Genomic DNA, 18,484 nt, shown 5'->3' with positions numbered 1-18,484 from the left:
GGTCATTTGAGACCATTTGCTCCGTTGTACCCGTGCCAGCTTCTTCCACGAGTAAAACAGTGTCTGGTCAATATCACGTGATGTTTTTGGAGCTTTCAAACCCGCCCGTCGTTTGGACATGGGAGGAAACCGAAGTACCCGGACAAAACCCACAAAGGCACAGGGAGAGCGTACAAACTCCACACAGACAGCACCCGAGGTCGGGATCGAACCCGGGCCTCTGGCACTGTAGGAATTTGCACAGCCTGTTGGATGACTCGATTGTACTCATGTGTAGTAAAGTTTGACTGGATTGAACATAGAACAGTACAGCAGAGCACAGGATATTCAGCTCACAGTGTCTGTGCCCAACATGATGCCAAGACCATCTCTTATCAGCCTGCACGTGATCCATATTCCTCCATTCCCTGCATATCCACGTGCCTATCCAATGTCTATTAAATGCCACCATCCACCACCACTCCAGCAGCAAATGGAAGGCCTGGTCGGTGTGGGTGTGGACAGGATGTTTCTACTAGTGGGAGAGTCTCGGAGAATGGGGTTGAGAGGGAAAGATAGATCAACCATAATTGAATGGCAGAGTTGGCACAATAGGCCCAATGGCCTAATTCTGCTCCTATAACTTATGACCAGGCATCATCCACCACCCTCTGTGTAAAAAAACTTGCCCCACACATCTCATTCAACATTTGCTCCTCTCACCTTAAAGCTATGCCCTCTACTATTTGGTATTTCCACTCTGGGAGAAAAAAAGGTTCTGACTGTCTACCCTATCTATACCTCTCGTAATTTTATATAGAAACATAGAAAATAGGTGCAGGAGTAGGCCATTCGGCCCTTCAAGCTAGCACCGTTATTCAATATGATCATGGCTGATCATCCAAAATCAGTACCCCGTTCCTGCTTTCTCCCCGTATCCCTTGATTCCGTTAGCCCTAAGAGCTATATCCAACTCTCTCTTGAATACATCCTGTGAATTGGCCTCCACTGCCTTCTGTGGCAGAGAATTCCACAGATTCACAACTCTCTAGGTGAAAAAGTTTTTCCTCATCTCAGTGCTAAATGGCCTACCCCTTATTCTTAAACTGTAACCCCTAGTTCTGGGCTCCCCCAACATTGGGAACTTTTTTCCTGCATCCAGCCTGTCCAATCCCTTAAGAATTTTATACGTCTCTGTACGTTTCTATATACTTCTATCAGGTCTTACCTCAACTTCTGATGTTCCAGAGAAAATAATCTAGCCTGTCTCAGAGTCAGGAGGCAAGCGTGTTTAATTGTCATATGTAACGAACAATGACATTGTGAAAATCTGAAGTAGGGGCCTGACCTGAAACGTCATCTATCCATGTTCTCTAGAGATGCTGTCTGACCCGCTGAGCTCCTCCGAGCACTCAGGTGTCTTTTTTTGTAAACCAGCATCTGCAGTTCCATGTATCTATCATGAAATTCTTACTTGCAGCAACATAACAGACAGTTCTCATAGATGAAAAACTATGATCGATGATAGGCTTGGATAGAGTGGACGTGGAGTGAATGTTTCCACTAGTGGGAGAGTCTAGGACCAGAGGTCATTGCCTCAGAATAAAAGGACGTTCCTTTAGGAAGGAGATGAGGAGGAATTTCTTTAGTCAGAGGGTGGTGAATCTGTGGAATTCATTCTGTGAAGGCTGTGGAGGCCATCAAAGGGATATTTGTAAGGAAGATATATATGTATATATATATATATATATGTGTGTGTGTGTGTGTGTGTGTGTGTGTGTGTGTCAGGAGTTATGGGGAGAAGGCAAGAGAATGGGATTGAGGGGGAGTTAGATCAGCCATGATTGAATGGCAGAGTAGATTTGATGTGCCGAATGGCCTAATTCTGATCCTATCACTTATGAACAAGATATTACTTATTGATTATCATTGTACTCATTCATAGTACTCATTATCAATCTCTCTCTGCAGCTAATCCAGGCATCATTCTGGTAAACCTCTTTCCAAAGCCACCACATCCTTCCTACAATGCAGCGACCATGCAATACTCCAAATTTGATTAATGCAGCATTTTGTAAACTGAATTTGGAGTAAAAGCTCAAAAAGATACAAAGTGCTTGAATAACTCAGCGGGTAGAGATGTCTGAAGAAGGGTCCTGACCCAAATTATCAACCTATCCATGTTCTCCAGAGATGCTGCATGACCGAATGAGTTACTCCAGCACTTTGTGCCCATTTGTGTGTTAACCAGCATCTGCAGCTCCTTGTTTCTGCATTGTAATAAAAGCTCCTTGTTAAGAAAAAAAAGACTTGAAAGGGTGAATCTGGGACATTTCTTAACCCCTCCAAGCTGCAAGTTATTCTACACACGGCAGCTGGTTGATTTCAAGAGAATGACGCAAATGTCTGGTTGTACGGCTAACAGAGAATGTTACTGGTGACCTCTGAGAAATCCTGCTCCTGAAGGTAAATAACCCACATGGTACGTTCACTATCGTAGGCCAGGGCGATGAGTATAAGAGTCAGGAAGTCTTGATGCATCTTTACCGGATTTTGGTCAGGCTGCATCTGGAGTACTGCGTGCAGTTCTGGTCACCCCATTGCAGGAAGGGTCTGGAGGCTTTGGAAAGGGTGCCAGAGATTTCCAAGAATGACGTAGAAACAAATTACAGGAGATGCTGATTTATACCAAAGACAGACACAAAATGCTGGCCTAACTCAGTGTGTCAGGCAGCATCTCTGGAGAGAATATAGACAGGTGGCGTTTCGGTTCGGGACCCTTCTTCAGACTGAACGGCCGTGACCCGAGACGTCACCCTTCCTTTTTTACCATAGATGCTCCTTGACCCGCTGTGTTACCCCAGCACATTGTGTCTATCTTTACCAGAGTGATGCCTGGATCAGGGGATATCCGCTACAGGGAGAAGTTGGATAGACTTGGATTGTTTTATCTGGAATGCCAGAGGCTGCAGGAAACCTTATAGAAGTGTATAAAAGTGTGAGGGATATATAAAATTACCCCTCTCTGATAAAGTAAGGAGGAGATAGAGAGGTGGGGCAGGGCAAAGCCTGGCAAGTGATAAGTGGATGCTGGTAAGAGGGGTAATTGAGAGATGGGTGGAGTGACAAAGGGTGTAGGTGAAGAGGAGACGAAAGGGTGTCAGACAAGGAGAGAAGAGGAGGAGTGAAATGTAAAGCCAGAGGGAGGGACATGGGTGGAAAGGGAGGGTGACGTTCAGGATAAAAGGGAAATGGGGGACTTGGGGATGGGAGATGAAAGGTTTTGCATTCCTTTCGTTCAATTTTTTCTATGTACCTTTTCATATCTCTCGTTTGCCTCCCCCTTGACTCTCAGCCTGAAGAAGGGTCTCGACACAAACGGAAGAGGGGGAAGGCCAAGTGCCTGGAGTAGTTTGAGATGGTGGGAGAAATGGGAACACGCTGGAATGGGATGGGATGGGGGGGGGGGGGGGGGGGGGAGCAGGGGAAAGGGAGATAGAAGGAGTAGAGGGACAATACCTGACATTGGCGAATTCAATGTTCATACCGCTGGGGTGTAAGCTCCCCAAGCAGAATATGAGGTGCTGTTCCTCCAGTTTGCATGTGACCTCACTCAGGCAATGGAGGAGGCCCTCGACAGAAAGGTCAGTGTGGGAATGGGATGGGGAGTTATAATGGTTGGCAACCAGGAGACCCCACAGGTCTTACAATGGACAATAGGTGCAGGAGTAGGCCATTCGGCCCTTCGAGCCAGCACCACCATTCAATGTGATCATGGCTGATCATTCTCAATCAGTACCCCGTTCCTGCCTTCTCCCCATACCCCCTGACTCCGCTATCCTTAAGAGCTCTATCTAGCTCTCTCTTGAATGCATTCAGAGAATTGGCCTCCACTGCCTTCTGAGGCAGAGAATTCCACAGATTCACAACTCTCTGACTGAAAAAGATTTTCCTCATCTCAGTTGTAAATGGCCTACCCCTTATTCTTAAACTGTGGCCCCTTGTTCTGGACTCCCCCAACATTGGGAACATGTTTCCTGCCTCTAACGTGTCCAACCCCTTAATAATCTTATACGTTTCGATAAGATCTCCTCTCATCCTTCTAAATTCCAGTGTATACAAGCCTAGTCGCTCCAGTCCTGGCGGACCGAGCGCAAATGTTCGGCGAAATGAAAGGTCAGTGGTTCAATGGCGCTATGTTTGCCACGTGTAACGGCCTGCTCGGTCTACTGAAGCAGCTTCCCATCCAGGTAAACCCCAGGCTCCTGCAGGGCCTTTCTCCATCGCGTTCAACCAGGTCGCCCTGTGAACCAATGTCCCGTCCCGTCCCTCCCCTCTCCTCTCCTCTCCTCTCCTCTCCTCTCCTCTCCTCTCCTCTCCTCTCCTCTCCTCTCCTCTCCTCTCCTCTCCTCTCCTCTCCTCTCCTCTCCTCTCCTCTCCTCTCCTCTCCTCTCCTCTCCTCTCCTCTCCTCTCCTCTCCTCTCCTCTCCTCTCCTCTCCTCTCCTCTCCTCTCCTCTCCTCTCCTCTCCTCTCATCTGCTCCTTGCTTATCTCCAGCGTCCGCCGAGCCTGCGGGTCCCTCCATGTGGAGGATCTTCCAATATGGAGGACCCGCAGGTCTTCCAGGGAGGAAGGAGGGAGTCTATCTGTGCTTGTGGTCTCGTCGATGTAAAGATCCTGTTGATTGCCTTCTTCCAACCCCGCTCCCACCCTTTCGCCTCTCACTGCTGACCACCAGCTCTTATCTGCTGCTTGCACCTTATCTCCTCTGAAGGCCCCTCGCCCAGAACTAAGGCAGGGTTTCGGCAATTTTTCACGTTAATGCCTAACCCAGACTGTGCCCGATAAGATAGCACTTGTTCACAGCACATTTATCAACGCTATCTCGCGCCCTGCGAAAGTCCCGGCTCAAATGTGGGAAAGGCCTGGCTTTAGATAAGGGGTTGTCAAACACAGACAGCGAGGAACTCCTTAATCCTTGGATCATCACCTTGGGGAAGGCCCTTGTGCAATCGTGAGGTGATAAACATAAGCATCGGATTCTCTCTGTCCAGAGCCGGGATCGGAGACACATCCCTTTTCTGAATGTGGTTGAGTTTAGAGAATTCAATCTTCATTCCACTGGGTTGTGGAGCTGCACACGTGGAATATGAAGTGCTGTGCTCGGGCAGCTGACAACCCAGCGATATGAATATTGATTTCAAGTAACCCTTGCATCCCTCCCCTCTCCGTCCCTCCCCACCCAGAATGGCGGGACTGTCGTATGTTGAAAGACTGGAGCGACTAGGCTTGTACACACTGGAATTTGGAAGGATGAGAGGAGATCTTATTGAAACGTATAAGATTCAAGATTCAAGATTCAAGATTCAAGATAGCTTTATTTGTCATCCAATATTGGACGAAATTCAGTCACCCACAGTCCAACAATAAAAGCATTAAATAAGCATTAAAATTACACAACCCCAAAAAAAACCCAAAACACAGTCCAACAATAAAAGCATTAAATAGGCATTCAAATTACACAACCCCAAAACCCCCCAAAACACAGTCCAACAATAAAAGCATTAAATAGGCATTCAAATTACCCAACCCCAAAAACACACAAAAAGAAACATCCATCAAAGAAACATCCATCACAGTGAGTCTCCTCCAGTCCTCTCTCTCCTCACTGTGATGGAAGGCCACAATGTCTTTCCCTTCTCCTGCTATTAAGGGGTTGGACACGTTAGAGGCAAGAAACATGTTCCCAATGTTGGGGGAGTCCAGAACAAGGGGCCACGGTTTAAGAATAAGGGGTAGGCCATTTAGAACTGAGACGAGGAAAAACTTTTTCAGTCAGAGAGTTGTGAATCTGTGGAATTCTCTGCTTCAGAAGGCAGTGGAGGCCAATTCTCTGACTGCATTCAAGAGAGAGCTAGATAGAGCTCTTAAGGATAGCGGAGTCAGGGGGTATGGGGAGAAGGCAGGAACGGGGTACTGATTGAGAATGATCAGCCATGATCACATTGAATGGCGGTGCTGGCTCGAAGGGCCGAATGACCTCCTCCTGCACCTATTGTCTATTGTCTATTGTCATCCCCAGCCTAGCCATCGTACTAAGGTTTCACTGTCTTCCTGCTGAGTTGACATTGTGTGTACCACACGTCTGTACCACCTTCTCCACAGCCAACATTGGACCATTGTGGGCCCCACTGTTCCTTGATTATCGTTGCTGCCTTTGATTTGTCGTTTTGCATAACCTTTCATTCATTTTTTTCCCATGTACCTTTTCATATCTCTCGTTTCCCTCCCCCTTGACTCTCCGTCCGAAGAAGGGTCTCAACACGAAACGTCACCTATTCCTTTTCTCCAGAGATGCTGCCAGACCCGCTGTGTTACTCCAGTTTTTTGTGTCTATCTTCGGTGTAAAATCACCATCGGCTGTTCCTCCCCACACATGAGGTGGCGTTCCTTCAGTTTGCGAGGATGATTCAGAAACCTCTATCATTTCCCAGGGGACGAGGTTAAGCTGGGAAGTTGTGGTGTTGATGTAGAAATTTATCAGTTATCAAAGCTACTCAAACTTTCCCCCAGAACACATACCACTGAAGCTGGAGAGAGTTCAGAGAAGATTTACGAGGCTGTTGCCACAACTTGAGTGCCTGAGCTACAGGGACTTTGTTTTCCTTGCGAACATAGACACAAAGTGCTGGAGAAACTCAGTGGGTCAGGCAGCATCTCTGGAGAAAAATAATGGCTGATGTTTTGGGTTGGCCCTTCAGACTGAAATTAGAGGCATGTGGGGTGGGGTGGGTGGGTGAAGAGCTGGAGGCTAGAAAAGACCAGGACCAATCAAGGCCAGCCACAAATAACCCCAGGCAGGGTGTTGCCCTGGAGGGCCCATAATTGGGGTGTGTACCTCTGGAGAACATGGATAGGGGACGTTTCGGGTTGGAACCCTTCTTCAGTCTGAAATTATCCAAAACGTCTCCAGAGATGCTGCCTGTTCACTGAGTTACTCCAGCATTTTATGTCTATGTTCGCAAGGAAAACAAAGTCTACAGTAGGTCATAGTTGCTCAGGTAGGGTTGTGGTTAGTGTGTATTTTGGTCTTTACTTTGGAGATACAGCGCGGAAGCAGGCATTTTGTGTCTATCTTCATGAGTGTTATATTTGGTTGTGTTCACAATCTATCCTTATACCCAACACCTTCGCCATCCATGTGCCCCCCCCCCCCCTGGGGGATCTCCCCTCCCTTGTTTGAAGGGTGTCCCCACAGGACTCTGCCCCTCAATGTCCAGCAGCAGATGGGCCCTAGACTGTGGTCCTCCCCCACAGAGCCTTGGCGTTGCTATTGACGGCGTGCAGCGTAGGTTTACTAGGTTAATGCCCGGAATGGCGGGACTGTCATATGTTGAAAGACTGGAGCGACTAGGCTTGTATACACTGGAATTTAGAAAGATGAGAGGGGATCTTATCGAAACGTATAAGATTATTAAGGGGTTGGACACGTTAGAGGCAGGAAACATGTTCCCAATGTTGGGGGAGTCCAGAACCAGGGGCCACAGTTTAAGAATAAGGGGTAGGCCATTTAGAACGGAGATGAGGAAGAACTTTTTCAGTCAGAGAGTTGTGAATCTGTGGAATTCTCTGCCTCAGAAGGCAGTGGAGGCCACGTCTCTGAATGCATTCAAGAGAGAGCTGGATAGAGCTCTTAAGGATAGCGGAGTCAGGGGGTATGGGGAGAAGGCAGGAACGGGGTACTGATTGAGAATGATCAGCCATGATCACATTGAATGGCGGTGCTGGCTCGAAGGGCCGAATGGCCTCCTCCTGCACCTATTGTCTATTGTTGGCTGCACGGAGCTTCAGTGCGTCCCTCAGCACGTACTCCAGCAGTCTGGAGCGTGCCAGTTGGCAACATTCCCCGACGGACATGCTGGGTGGCCAACAAGTTTCGGGGCAGAACGAAGAGCGTCTTCCACCGTGTTGACGGTCTTCCAGCAGCACTCCGAATGTCCGTCTCCGAATGTGTCCCTGGGGACAGCCAGCAGCAGCCTGGGGCTTACCTGGATCGGGGGCGCTCCAGTACTTCCAGCACGTGGACCAGTCTTTGCACCTTTTTCTTTGCAAAAACCACCAAAATATGGCGACTGTGCATTTGTGGGTCATGCAAAAGAATTTCACTGTGCTGTGCATACGTGACAATAAAACTTTTGTCGAAACAGAGACCTCGGCAGTGGTCAAAGAGTCTCCCACTGACCGCTCTTCCCTACCCTGCCAGGCCGGTGTGAAGAGACACACAGCCCTCTTGTTAGTATCTGTGACAAGGCTAATATTTGCCCAAAGCTGGCCATGGCTTGGAGTTCTAAAGCATTCAGACGGTTCACCTGGCACATTGTGTTGTAAAATTATAAATCTGTGTAAACTGGCTGATTAAACACCGCTCCCCCCCTCTCCCTCACTCCTTATCTACAGGTACCAGGGGCAATCACACCCACCCCGGCGGACCTGTGACCTCCTGCAGGTGGCTCTGCGACTGCCTGATGCCGGGCCACGTCTGACACACTGCTTATAGTCTGGAGGAAGCCATTGTCTGATGTGTCCAAGCACAGTTACACACAGAAAAATTAATGTACACACACATACACACATGCTCACACACACATAGGCACATGCACACACACACACACACACACACACACACACACACACACACACACACACACACACACACACACACAGGTTATTCCCTTTATCCTCTACCTGTACACTATCGACAGCTTGATAGTAATCATGTATTGTCTTTCTGCTGGCTGGATAGTATGCAACAACAACAACAATTCCACTGTATCTTGGTACTCTTGACAATAAACTAAACAAAACTGAACTAAACACACACACACGCACATAGGTACACACACGCATATACACATACACCCACACATGTATGCACACATACATACACACACAGCTACATACACCTGCAAATATTCACACACACACACACGCGTGCGCATACACACATAGACGTCCATAAACACACAAAGAAAGGAAAAATGGAGGACGGAGATGGGAGAGGGGGGGGGAAGTGTGTAAGGCAGGTACAATAACAATATTTGAAAGATATCTAACGAAGAAGGCTGCAGACAGTGATAAACATCAGCCAGACCATCACTGGTCCCAACCTCCCCCCAACATGTACAGGAGGCTCTGCTTTAAAAAGGCAGGCAGCATCATCAGAGACCCACACCTCCCTGGCCACGCTCCCATCTCGCTACTCCCATCGGGAAGAGGGTACAGGAGCCTGAAAACCGTGACCTCCAGGTTCAAGAACAGCTTCTTCCCAGCAACCATCAGGCTCTTGAACACCGCACAACACTGACCTCAGCAACTGTGATCTTCTCCAACCGTGTCTTTGGTTGCACTACGGACTTAGGTTTTGCACCTTTATGGTCTAGCTAGCAAGTATTATATTAATTTACTAGACCGAGTGGACCTGTTGGGCCCAAACCTTTCCTGCATTGGTGCAGCACCCTCTCCTTTCCCCCCATCCCCTCCCTCCCCCTATCCCCCTCCCCCTTCCCCTCCCTCCGTACTCCATCCCCGTCAACCCCCCCTTATCCTCCCTCCTCCCCTGTAGCTCAGGAACAAACAAACAAACAAACGAGAGTTTTAGTATTTTGAATGTATTATTAATTGTATGTTCTTGCATTAATGGGCCAGGAAAGCTGCAGCAAGCAAGAATTTAATTGTTCATTACCAGGGGTACATATGTTAGTTAAACACTCGATTCTTGAGTTACAGAGGCCTTAGAGTCATACAGCACGTAAACTGTCCCATTGGCCCAACTCATCCGTACCAGCCTGTGTTTGGCCCTTCTATGCTATTCCCACCAGCCTGTGTTTGGCCCTTCTATGCTATTCCCACCAGCCTGTGTTTGGCCCTTCTATGCTATTCCCACCAGCTTGTGTTTGGCCCATCTCTATCTCTCTACAAGTGTCTTTTAAATGTAGTTATGGTGACATTTTCATCTATTTCTCTGCAGCCCATTTTCTCTACCACCGTCCACCACTACACTAGTGGTGATTTACAGCAGGCAATTAACCTACACACCTGCATGTCTTTGAGAAGGGCCTGTTTCCACACTGTATCACTATATGACTCTATGAACCCACACATCCTTGGGATGTGGGGGAGGGGGGGGGGGGGGGTGAAACCGGAGCACCCAGTGGAAACCCACATGGTCACAGGGAAATCGTGCAAACTCCACACACTCAGCCAGCACCCAAGGTCGGGATCGAACCCGGGTCCCTGGCACTCTGAGGCAGCGGCTCTACCCACTGTGCCGCCCACAGTCTTCAGACCTCTGGGACGTTTTTGGGTGACGTTACTGCATGAGTTAAGTGAGGTAGCGGAGGCAATCGTAATCGGAGATTGAATCTGGGACCTGCGATGCTGGATGGTTTGGACGGGGAACAAAGAGAGCAGAACACTTTATCTGCAGAGTGATCACGGCAATCTGAGGCAAAGGATTGAATTTCTAGGTAAGTAAGTTATTAAAGATGGAAGTGGAGATACAGACTAAAACAAATTCCCTGATGAGGTATTTGACCGTCTAATCAAGTGACCAAGGTCACGTCACAAAAGAGCCAAAGTTTTAATAAAGTTATCGATGTTTGGCATCAGACACCAGCACATTTTGAGTCATGTTCGTGGGTCGCAGTTAATCCCAGTGTGGGGGACTGTTTCTTTGCTGCAAGTATTTGGCTCCCTTCCAATATCACTCCTAATGTGCAGTAGCCAGACAGGTATAAGGTCATGGGGCAGATAGATAGGGTGAATGCAGGGTGCTCCTTATATAGATAATAGACAATAGGTGCAGGAGTAGGCCATTCGGCCCTTCGAGCCAGCACCGCCATTCAATGTGATCATGGCTGATCATTCTCAATCAGTAACCCGTTCCTGCCTTCTCCCCATACCCCCTGACTCCGCTATCCTTAAGAGCTCTATCTAGCTCTCTCTCTTGAATGCATTCAGAGAATTGGCCTCCACTGCCCTCTGAGGCAGAGAATTCCACAGATTCACAACTCTCTGACTGAAAAAGTTTTTCCTCAACTCTGTTCTAAATGGCCTACCCCTTATTCTTAAACTGTGGCCCCTTGTTCTGGACTCCCCCAAAATTGGGAACATGTTTCCTGCCTCTAACGTGTCCAACCCCTTAATAATTTAGATAAGATCCCCTCTCATCCTTCTAAATTGCAGTGTATACAAGCCTAGTCACTCCAGTCTTTCAACATATGACAGTCCCGCCATTCCGGGAATTTATCCAGGCTAGCGGAATCAAGAACCAGAGGACATGGGTTTAAGGTGAGAGGGGCAACGTTTTTACTCAGAGGGTGATGTGGGTATGGAACGAGTTGGCAGAGGAGGTGGCTGAGGCAGGTACAATAACGACATTTAGACTTGAGAGATACAGCGCGGAAACAGGCCCTTCGGTCCACCGAGTCCCTGCCGACCAGCGATCACCCTGTAACTTCAGATGCTGGTTCAAATTGAAGGTAGACACAAAATGCTGGAGTAACTCAGTGGGTCAGGCAGCATCTCAGGAGAGAAGGAATGGGTGACTTTTCGGGTCGAGACCCTTCTTCAGACTGATGTCAGGGGAGGGGGAGGGACAAAGGATGTAGTAGGAGACAGGAAGACAGTGGGAGAACTGGGAAGGGAAAGAGAGGGACAGAGGAACTATCTAAAGTTGGAGAAGTCAAAGTTCATACCGCTGGGGTGTAAACTGCCCAAGCGATATATGAGGTGCTGTTCCTCCAATTTTCACTGGGCCTCACTATGACAATGGAGGAGGCCCATGACAGAAAGATCAGACTGGGAGTGGGCGGGGAAGTTGAAGTGCTGAGCCACCGGGAGATCAGTTTGGTTAAGGCGAACTGTGCAAAGGTGTTTGGTCTCGCTGATGTAGAGAAGTTGACATTTGGAACAGCAGATACAATAGATGAGGTTGGAGGAGGTGCAGGTGAACCTCTGCCTCACCTGGAAAGACTGTCCCACTCATCTCATCCTTCTATACTCCAGCGAGTACAGGCACAGTGCCTCATCATATGTTAACACAATCAACCCAGGGCTCATTCTCGTAAACTTTCTCTGGACCCTTGCCAACGCTAGTATGTCCTTCCTCAGATATGGGGCCCAAAACTGCTCACAACATTCCAAATGCAGTCTGACAGTCAGTGCAAAGAGAAAAATACCAGAGCGCAGAATATAGTATTACAGCTTTGTACCGTTACGGTTGCTGAGGAAAAAGTGCGAGGTCCACAGTGAGGTGGGTTGGAAGATCAGGACTGCACCTTAACATTTGAGGGGACGGTACGTATGAGGGACAGTCTGATAACAGAGGGGAAATAGCTGTTCCTGAATCTGGTGGTAGGCACTTTAAAGCTTTTGTGCCTTGTACCATTCTTACTGGAGAGGCGAGACGAGGTGGAAAAGGTCCTGGATGGAGAATTGGTTACAAGGTTCATCCCAAAGGTTAGAAACTCAATCTGGCACCATTGACATTTCAAAGCATGGACTGATTGTTTTGTGGGTGTAAGGGCAGGTAATGAGGAGCGAGTCTTTGTGAGAGATTAATTCCAGATATGAAATTGTATATCCTGCCTAATTTGTCACCATTTGTGAATTGTGAGCTTGCCAAAAGGCTCGTACAATTAGAACATTTGCTTTTATGCTCTGCATGGTTGGGTTAAGAGATATGTGTATTGATCTTAGTTAGTTATTCAGAAAGATTTTTCAAAAAATCATTATTTCTACAAAAGCATTGTCGGTTAAACTGACTATTGTTATCAGGTAAAGCTGAGAGGTGAAGTTATTTAATACAGGCTGCCCTGTACCTTGATAAAGATGCTTGCGTTCACAACATTTAAGGGGGGAAATGTTTCTGAGGGGGAAAATGAGACTGATATTCTGCTGTGCCAAGGAGTGTAGGAAAATAACTGCAGATGCTGGTTCAAATTGAAGGTAGATTAAAAATGCTGGAGTAACTCAGCGGGTCAGGCAGCATCTCAGGAGAGAAAGAATGGATGACGTTTCGGGTCGAGACCCTTCTTCAGACCGACGTGACGTTTCACCCCAGCGGTATGAGCATTGACTTCTCCAACTTCAGATAGTTCCTCTGTCCCTCTCTTTCCGCCCCCACCCCCCCCCCCCACCCCTTCCCAGTTCTCCCACTGTCTTCCTGTCTTCTACTACATCCTATCTTTGTCCCCCCCCCCCTCCCCCCCGACATCAGTCTGAAGAAGGGTCTCGACCCGAAACGTCACCCATTCCTTCTCTTCTGAGATGCTGCCTGCCTGCCTGCCTGCCTGCCCTACTGAGTTACTGCCTGAGATGCTGCCTGCCTGCCTGCCTGCCCTGCTGAGTTACTCCAGCATTTTGTGTCTACCTTCTGCTATGCTACGGTGATTGGTCACTTTGTTCATTTAAAAAAGAAACTTTATTCATTAAAATATATGAATAGAGTCATGGATTGATAATTACACAGCATGGAAACAGGCCCCTTGGCCCATCTCTTCAATGCGCACTAATTTAAGATGATTTTATTTTCCTGTGTTTGGCCCGTATCATCATCATCATCATATATATACAGCCGGAAACAGGCCTTTTCGGCCCACCAAGTCCGTGCCGCCCAGCGATCCCCGTACATTAACACTATCCTACACCCACTAGGGACAATTTTTACATTTACCCAGCCAATTAACCTACATACCTGTACGTCTTTGGAGTGTGGGAGGAAACCAAAGATCTCGGAGAAAACCCACGCAGGTCACGGGGAGAACGTACAAACTCCTTACAGTGCAGCACCCGTAGTCAGGATCGAACCTGAGTCTCCGGCGCTGCATTCGCTGTAAAGCAGCAACTCTACCGCTGCGCTACCGTGCCGCCCATATCCTTCCACAGCTTTCCCATCTACAACTGTATTTTAAATGTTATTATTGTAGCTGCCACTACCACCTCCTCTGACAGGTCGTTCCATACACCCACCACCTACTTGGGTGAAAAAGTTGTCCCTCAAGTCCCATTTATATCTTTTCCCTCTCACCTTAAACCTGTGCTCTATAGCTTTAGACAACCCTACCTTTGGGAATAAGACTGTGACCACCCAACCTACCTATTCCTCTCATGATTTTATACACCTCTATAAGATTACCCCTCAGCTTCCCGTGCTTCAAGAAATAAAGTCCTCGCCTGCCCAACCTCTCAGGCCCTCGAGTCCTGGAAACATCCCCATAAATCATCTTTGCAGATAAAGATGCCCCATCTACACTAGTGCCACCTGCTTGGTTTAGCTTAGCTATCTCAGAGGGTCAAAGAGTTATACAGCGTGGAAACAGGCCCTTCAGCCCAACTTTCACATGCCGACTAACATGTTGCATCTACACTAGTCCCACATGCCTGCGTTTGTCCCATATCCCTGTAAACCTTTCCTATCCATATACCTATCTAAATACCTTTTAAATGTTGTTATTATACCTGCCTCAATTACCTCCTCTGGCAGCTTGTTCCATATATCCATCCTCTGTTTGAAAAGGTTTCCCCTCAGGTTCCTATTAAACATTTCCCCTCTCACCTTGTCATCTGTTTTTAGATTCCTCATCGTTCGGTAAAAGACTGTGCATTTATCCTATCTATTCCTCTAATGCACAGCCATAGAATCATAGACATCCTTGTCAATGCCAACCAAGTTGACATACTGTTCTCATTTTCCTGTATTTGGCCCGTATCCCTCTAAACCCTGCCTATCCACATAACTGTCCAAATAGTTTTTTAAAGTTATTGAATCTGTTTCTCAAGCATCCTCTGGCAGCTCACTGCAGATACGGATTACTCTCTGACTGAGAAAATTGCCCATTAAGGTCTGAATTCAATCTCTCCCCTCTCACCTTAGAAAGCCACAGCTGATGTACAGAGGGATCTAGGGGTCCAAGTCCATAGCTCCCTGTAAGTGGCAACACAAGTAGATAGAGACGTAAAGAAGGCACAGGATATCCTTGCCTTCATAGGTCAGGGCACTGAGTCTAAGAGTCAGGAAGTTCTGGTGCACCTTTATAGGACTTTGGTCAGGCTGCTTTTGGAATGTTGTGTGCGGTTCTGGTCAAAGATACTAGAGGAGCAAGATGAACCACTCCGTCAAAAACGTCTTTACTGTAGTACGCAAAGGAGCGTAACGTCCGCCATTTTAGTAGGCGAAACCCGCCGTTCGCTATGCCTCTCGCAGTGTAACCAGTGTTTTGGGGGAACAGTATGTGTGATGATACCATAAAAATGCAGAATATATCTCATCTATCAATTCACAGATTTTTGTTATTTTTCTTTTTAAATGTTTCTGCAAGTTTCTGCCTACTAAAATGGCGCCATGACCTACTGCGTTAGGGTCGAGTGGTCTATCTTGCTCTGCTCTATTATCTTTGGTTCTGGTCACCCCATTGCAGGTTGTGGAGGCTTTGGAAAGGATGCAGAAGGGGTTTACCAGAATGATGCCTGATCCATTGTATTAGATACGGGGAGAGGTTCGACAAAGTTGGATTGTTTTTTTTTCTGAAATGCTAAAAGTCTAGGGGAGATCTGATAGAAGTATATAAAATTGTGTGAGGCATACCTTTGCCTGCATTTGGCCAATATCCATCTAATCCCTCCCTCTCCATATATCTGTCCAAATGTCTTTTAAAAGCATTGTATCTGTAGATAGTCAGAACCTTTTCCCCAAGTCACCTGTCCATGTTCTCCAGAGATGCTGCCTGATCCATTGAGTAACTCCAGGTGTCTCTTTGTGTAAACCAGCATCTGCAGTTCCTTATTTCTACTTCTTCCTTCAGTTCCTTGTTTATACACTCTTAAGAATTTCACTGTTCGGTTTTTGGTACATACGACAATTAAACACCAGGTCGAAACAAAGAACTGCAGGTACGATAATGGTGTTTAAGAGGATTTTGGATAGGCACATGGATATGCAGGGAATGGACTGATATGGATCACGTGAAGGCAGATAAGAGGTGGGCTGGGCATCATGGTCGGCATACGAAGGTCCCGTTCATGTGCTGTACTGTTTTATGGTCTATGTTGTGAAGACACAGCCCGACATGGACTATTGACTGTAAGCTGAAGCGTTCCTGTTGCTGTTGCGGGAGAGGAGTGTGATTCATCTGGGGAGAGTATTGGAACCAAAGATTGGCATCCGGCCAGAGAGGGCTGCTTGCTCCAACAGCTGCCTCTGATTGACCAGGAATCTGTCACCTTCCAAGGCATTTTGAGCTCAGAAACACCGAACAAACACTGAAGCTGAAACTGGAAAAGTGTATCGTTCAATTTGCCAAGAAATGTTCATGTTGATCGGGGAATATGTTTGGCCCATCTCCTTGAGTTGATGGGAGTTAATTGGCAAGCGAGAGCGGGCTAGGAGAGGGGCGGGTGGGTGGTCCTATCCACATACCTGTCTAAATGTTTCTTAAATGTTGCTGTAGAACCTACCTCAACTGTCTCCTCCGGCAGCTCGTTCCATGGAGCTCGAGTGTATGGAGTTCACAACAGTAAATAGGGAATTGTAAATAGTAAATAGGGAATTGGGGCAACAGTAAATGGGGAGAATTTCTTCAGTCTGAAGAAGGGTCTCGACCCGAAACGTCACCCATTCCTTCTCTCCCGAGATGCTGCCTGACCTGCTGAGTTACTCCAGCATTTTGTGAATAAATCGATTTGTACCAGCATCTGCAGTTATTTTCTTATTAGTAAATGGGGAACTGGGTAAATAATAAACCTAAACCGAGGTGTGTTAACTCTGAAAAACCAGTCCCCCCCAATCTCCTTTCAGTCTGAAGAAGAGTTCCGACCCGAAACATCACCCATCCTCTTTCTCCAGAGATGCTGCCTGACCCACTGTTACTCCAGCACTTTGTTTCTATCTTCAATATAAACCAGCATCTGCACTTGCTTCCTACGCATCCTGTCTTCACTGTGAAATGTTCTCAAGGTATGCCTGCTTTGAAGAAGTTCTCCTCCTCTCTCACTCCACCCCCCCCCCCGTGATGGCTTTCCTACCTCCAGTTCCAAAATCACCCCCTCCCCCCTCCCCATCCCCTCTACTTTCAGTCTGCAGAACGGTTCTGATGACGTCACCCATCATTTTTCTCCGCAGATACTGCCTGGCCCAGTGAGTTACTCCAGCACTTTGTATCTAACTTTGGGAGAATGAAGAAGGGTCCTCACCTGAAACGTCACCTCTCCAAGCTCTCCAGAGGATGCTGCCTGACCCGCTGGGTTACTCCAGCGCCTTGTGTCTAACCGCAACGTAATGTTGGCCGCAAGTCACCAGTGAAGCCGGTAAATGGTCTCCATGGGGACTTGACGTGGAGCACAACGCACAATGGGATGTTGTGCGAGGCGACCATTGCGTCAGAGCCAGAGAGATGGAGCTGGAGATGTGTGGAAATGCCAAAAGGCCAAGTTCTTCTTAAGCAAACTGGAGATGTCACTGACTTGCCTCGGTGTCTGGTCAATGGAGTTATTGTCGAGTCCTAGTCCAAACAAATGCCTTTGTTCAGCGTCGGGAAGCTTTGTGAGACCTTGGCTCAAGCTGAAACTCAATCAGCGGTTCATTCAGGAGAAGGTCACCAAATCGAAACAGCGAACAGTTGGCAACAGATCAGAGGCTGCAGCACAAACTCCTTATCTCTGGACCGACGGAAGGTCTGGGCAGTTGGGCAGAATTGTGGCAAAGGTAATTTAGTTTAGTTTGAGACACAGAGCACACCGAGCCCGTGCAGAACAGCGATCACCCGTACACTCGCATTCATTATCCCACGCACTGAGGACCATTTGTACAAGCCAATTAACCTACAGACCTGCACGCGGTTGGAACGTGGGAGGAGACCCGAGCACCCGGAGAAAACCCACGCGGTCGCAGGAAGAATGTGCAAACTCCGTGCAGACAGCACCCGTGGCCAGGATCGAACCTGGGCCTCTGGCTCTGTGAGGCAGCAACTCTACCGCTGTGCCACTGTGTCGTCCTTTAGCCCAGAGCAATGAGAGGCAATGTACGGGCAGAGATGAGTGAGGCATGAGAGAGACTGAGAGGCAGAGACACGGTAGACAGTCAGAACCTTTTTCTCAGGATGGAAAAAATCAATTATTAGAGGACAGAACTTTAAGGTGAGAGGGGCGAAGTTTAAAGGAAAGGTCCGGGGCAAGTGTTTTTTTACAGAGGGTGGGGGGTGCTGTATCTCTAAACTAAAGTAAACTTTGGAAAACACTTCACGCTGCTTCAGCAAGGCCACCAGCATAATCAAGGGCTAGTCTCACCCTAGTCACTCCCTCTTCTCCCCTCTCCCATCGGGCAAGGGGCACAAAGTGTGAAAACGCTCCAGTTTCAGGGACAGTTTCTTCCCAGCTATTATCAGGCAACCTGAACCATCCTATCTCCAACTAGAGAGAGGTCCTGACCTCCCATCTACATTGGAGACCA

This window comes from Rhinoraja longicauda, chromosome 16 (genome assembly GCF_053455715.1).
Source record: "Rhinoraja longicauda isolate Sanriku21f chromosome 16, sRhiLon1.1, whole genome shotgun sequence".
NCBI lineage: Eukaryota > Metazoa > Chordata > Chondrichthyes > Rajiformes > Arhynchobatidae > Rhinoraja > Rhinoraja longicauda.
The sequence above is the reverse complement of the archived record's forward strand: the minus strand, read 5'-3'. Positions refer to the sequence as shown.